The 4776-nt window shown below is 41.7% G+C and overlaps 2 long non-coding RNA genes across 3 annotated transcripts in view; both read right to left on the bottom strand.

Annotated features, from left to right (window-relative positions):
- Window positions 1–246: 246 nt before the first annotated feature.
- Window positions 247–3066, bottom strand: LOC102379935. Of its 2 annotated transcripts, none has more exons than XR_324289.3 (3): window positions 2677–3066; window positions 2122–2296; window positions 247–495 (listed from the first exon to the last, which is right to left on the bottom strand). It is a non-coding gene; the product is annotated as an uncharacterized LOC102379935 (long non-coding RNA). The 2 variants fall into 2 exon arrangements; XR_003094949.1 differs by having other exon boundaries at window positions 247–492.
- Window positions 3067–3969: 903 nt separating this feature from the next.
- Window positions 3970–4776, bottom strand: part of LOC112550886 — a 4037-nt gene continuing 3230 nt past the window's right edge. The window contains exon 3 of the long non-coding RNA XR_003094950.1: window positions 3970–4053. This is a non-coding gene — a long non-coding RNA (uncharacterized LOC112550886). The remainder of the gene's footprint in view (window positions 4054–4776) is intronic.

Genomic DNA, 4776 nt, shown 5'->3' with positions numbered 1-4776 from the left:
TGATTGGTCATGCCAGCCTCAATCCAAGAAGGCTCTTACTTCAGGAGAATCCCTTCTTTGAGATGAGCTCTTTTTCTATGAATTCTGACCAGTGGTCTGATACTCCCAAACTCAAAAACTTCTTCAGAGCACCGATTCTCAGCTCATACATTGCTCTCCTTTACCTTGTCACACATTTGCCCCTTAAGGGCTTGAAGATTTCTACCACAGATCACCTGAGCCTCCACCTTAAGCATCTTCCCCAGCTGCTCCCTGTTCCAGTAGGAATAGTGCAATATCACTTGTTTCAATGTGAAGGATTCTTTTCACCTCAGGTTTGTATCTTGTATCCTTGCTTCTGACAGAGCAAAGATGGCACACTTTTACATACTCTGGATCTACTCTGATGATAGACCTGTCCATGGTTTTTTGAGGAGGGGACTCCAGTCATATAGACCTGTCTCTTCCTGGTGTAGGTGTGAATCTCTTGTCTTCTCTCTTCCGTTCTTCCTTCTGCTTGAAGATCATAGGAAAAAGGAACATAGGACTGGGTTTAAGCACAGTCTCCTAGATTTGCAAGCTATGATTTACCCAAATTACCACTTCAAACCCAGAGGCAAATGATTTTGTGGGCAATATTTTTTTATTGGACCAACTGTATAGATAAGAGAGACATAGATAAGTTTCAGATACCTTCAAACTAAAATTGCCACTTCAAGCCCACTCACAGAATGACAGGGTGAAAAGCTGAAAACACAAAGGCTACATTACAATCTGCCACTGCTATTAGCACTACTATTGAGGGCACTGCTAATGCCCTGAAACTGCACTTCCAAGGAAGAAATGGGTTAACACAGGGCTGTCCAACTGATGGCCTGCATGGAGCCTGTAGGCCCTAGGAAGAGTTTCTTCTGCTGCTGGACAGCAGGAAAATGCCTTCAGGTTCACATGCCTGAAGGCATGTGAACCTGAAGGCAGGTTCATCTGTTTTTGCAGCCGTTACGGTGGGAGGTGGGGTGTCCATGTGCTGGCAGTGGAGCACACAGCAGGGTATGTGGGGGGACCATGCCACTAGTGGAGCCAGGAGGGCCGGAGGGGGGGGGGGGGGGGGGGGGGGAAATCCCAGGGGAACATGGCTGTAACAGGGGACCCAAACCCTGTTACTTGGGTACAGTGGAAGGCGAGGATAGGGACTGTAACAAGGATACAAGGATCTGTGAATAACGTAACAGTGCTTCAGAAGTGAAAAAGAGATGTGGGGTGACCAGAAAAGCCCAAAATTATGGGATTACCAGAAATGTACAGGCAAAAGTTGCCTACCCCCACAACCTAGGGGTCACAAATATATGATCCCATATATCTCACATGCTGATTGTTGAACCAAGAACTCCCCAGTTTATCACACTGTCCCTTCCATAAACTTCTCAAATTCAATCCCTGTAATTCAGTTCTTTGCTTTTACTACTTGGCTTAGAAGATTTTTTAAAACTCCACTCCTCTGGTAGGTATAGATCTTCTTCTAATTTCTAATCTATATCTGGTCAAAGCCAGTTTGTACCAACTTGATTTTGTGCAGGTGTTGTTTTCTGTCCACAAATGTGTTTGTAAAAAGTAATCCTATTCCCTTCCAATCTAAGTTTTATTAAGGAAAACAGGCCAAACTCCTTTAACTTCTTTCATACGAAAAAAATCCCACACCCCTAATCATTTTAATGGCCCTTCTTTGTACTTGTTTCAGTTTAAATTAATATTTTTTTCCAACACTGGTAAGTAGAATTGCACACAATATTCTAAATGGGATCTTACCAGTACTTTGTACTGCCTAGTTTCTACAGACTATTTCCTGGGTACTATACCCTAGAATTGAATTAGTTTTTTACACTCAAATCACATTATCAGATCTTGGGTCATTCTGTGATCAAACAATACATCTGGGTCTTTCACAAAAAGGAGTTTCTGTCCACCACGCATATCTAGTATGCACATGTGAATTTGTACGTGAGGCTGTATGTACGTCTAAGATCATGGGATGTAGTGCTCACAATGCATTTGTGTGTGCAGGGCAGATATGATGGAGGATTACATTGTGTGCATTCATGAATATGCATTAGCATATTTGTGGGCTGGACTGTGCATGCTTACCTGTATGAGGAACCAAAGTCTGTATTTTCTTGCAATTTTCTTAACATTTTCTTTGTTTGTCCTCAGATTCCAATCTCTGGCTATCTTTCTTGTTGTTTCCTCTCTTTTTGGGGAGTCCAGTTACTCTTGTTTTCTTCCTGTTACACCAGGATGTCTCTGGGGGATTTTATTTTATCTAGCAAAGTGCAAGAGACACCAAAGCAAGCTCCTCCAAACTAGACACCATTTGAGGTATGTTCCAGACTCCCACCCCTCTGCCTTTCTGTGGGGGAATTGTATACAGTTCATGTTCAGATCTCTGTATGCCCACCCATCTCTTGGCCAATTCAGTAGGGAACGGGAACTGAGACATGGCCTGTGACCATTGTTCTTTCATAGGGTCCACTTATTAGAATTGGATGCAATCACTGGCCTCTGCATCTCAGTTCCCTTGAAACTGTTCCTCACAATCAGCTTCTCTCACGTGCTAATCCTTGTGATTCAGACTGAACTGCTTCTGGGAGCACAGTGCCTGGGAGGAGGAATGTAGTGACACACCCAGCACAGCAAACTTACTCAGTTCTATTTCTCCTCCATTAAATGGTCTCATCAGTCACCTGCTTTCATGTCATCCTCTTCAGTTAGGGGCTCTGCCTCCAGGTGCTTTTGTTCTGCGGGTATCAACAAACTGTGAACTATGTTTGCAGCCTCTCTCCTCTTTCCTCCATCACATCTTCAGATGCTTTTCTGAACTCCATCATTGCCTCTAGCTCCATCAAGTGATACCTTCTGAATTAGTAACTTTCCATAAGTACCCGTTCAAGAGAAGTGTTCATCCTAAACTTCTACATACAATAGTCACGTTCTTTGGTTCTGCAGTTCTTCAGGTCTTCTCTGCTACTGCCTCAGTGACCCATCCTTCTCCTTATCATTATGCAAACAAAACAAAATGAATACTCCCCCAAACCCCAGGTTTCCTTAACAAGCTCTCATGCTTCCCTATATAGGTTTCCTTGTTGGCTTTCTGGCTTTTTAAATCATTTAACTAAATCAGTCCCATTACCTCATTTAAATTAAACACCCAAAAGAGAAGATTGCCAAGGACTTCAAACAAATCACCTGAAATGGATAAAGGCTAGTGCCTGGAAAAAAAATCAGAACAAGCAAGATTCCTTTTCAGAATGTACTTCTTGTTACATTAAAATAAATATTTAAAAACAGAAAAAGTAGGGGCTTTATTTCTTTAAAAATAACTTTCATAAATCATTGTAGAGAGATGATTTGAAGGTGTTAAAATATATTTTTTTCCTTTCTGGCAAACAATTTTGTTTTCATAAAGAATGTTTTTCCTTTCCCTTAAGATAATAAATTTAACTCCAGTTCCCACATGATTTCTGTTTTTAGATTGGGTATCCAGTGGTTTGAAAGCCTGGCTTTTCACTTAGAAAATGAACCTTCGGTTGCATCTCAATGATTACTGCTTCCCTGTATTATTAGATAACCTGTAATTTACTTTTTCATAAATATGCAGTGATTTAAATTTTGGTCCTACTTACCCCAGTTGCAAGATATTTTTTCCCCTACTGGGTTGGCCTACACTCCCTTCAGGACACAGGATGAAAACCCACCATCTCCCAATTTTTGGAGGTCCCATTTTGTCTGCCTACCTTATCAGGGGATACTGAGCAAGCCCCTTTTTGTTTTAGAGAATCCACACAGGTCTCCTTCCTATTGGACATTTTCAGTTCAGTTATTTTCCTCTCTCTCAAGTCTGTTCCTTTTACTTCATTTCTGTAGGCAGCCTGTGGCCCCATAATCCAGTTTCTGAGGTTGGCTAGAGATACTTAAAGACAAGTTTTCTTGAAATGTGCTGATGTTTCTGTTTGCAGTCCAGGTGTGCACATAGAATTTACCTGTTCCTTTCACAACCTTTGTTCCTGTGTAAATACAGCCCTAAAATTCAGTAAAAACACCAGCACTCTTAGTAGATATCCTTACTTCTATATAAATCAGCTTACCCGTCTGTAGTTTACACAACTCCAGCAACAGACTTAACAACAATGAATAACTTCACAATACTTTTTCAGGACAAAAGCCTTCCAAGATTCCTTTACTGCTATTTACTATTTTCATGTTGCAGCCAGACAATCAAGAAGGACTTTCAAAATTGTGGCAGTCCAGCATTCACTGAGGTACAGTGAATGGAGCTCTTGTAGATACTCTGTATTTTGACTCCTTAAATAACAATAATGAATTATGAGCAAGCCTCCAGGAAATCATCGTAGAAAAGGGGCCGTATCCTCAGCTGGTGTCTTTTGGCATATCTCCAATTAACATAGTTCCAATTCAATGGAACTGTGCCAATTCCCTGTAATTGAGGAGTTGATCCATTATATCTAGGGGTCTACTTAAAATCTTGGTTTCACAGATTCGCTGAAACTGAGAAATCCAGGATTGTATTAAAAAAAACAACAACAAAAAACTTCATAAAAATAAACTGCTTGCTCCCCAGTGGTCCTCACTACTGCTGTGGGCCAGACCCACAGCCTGCCTAGGAGGGGAAGGTGCTGAATGATGGGGTGGCACAGCAGGCAGCAGAAAAGATGGCCACTACCCACTCATCTCTTCTCCCAGCCCCCCTCTTCCCCCTGGAGGGGTGTGTGTGTGTGTGTGTGT

Source organism: Alligator sinensis, unplaced genomic scaffold (assembly GCF_000455745.1).
Source record: "Alligator sinensis unplaced genomic scaffold, ASM45574v1 scaffold660_1, whole genome shotgun sequence".
NCBI classification, from domain to species: domain Eukaryota; kingdom Metazoa; phylum Chordata; order Crocodylia; family Alligatoridae; genus Alligator; species Alligator sinensis.
Note: the sequence above shows the minus strand (reverse complement) of the source record. Positions and strands in the feature narration are given on the sequence as shown.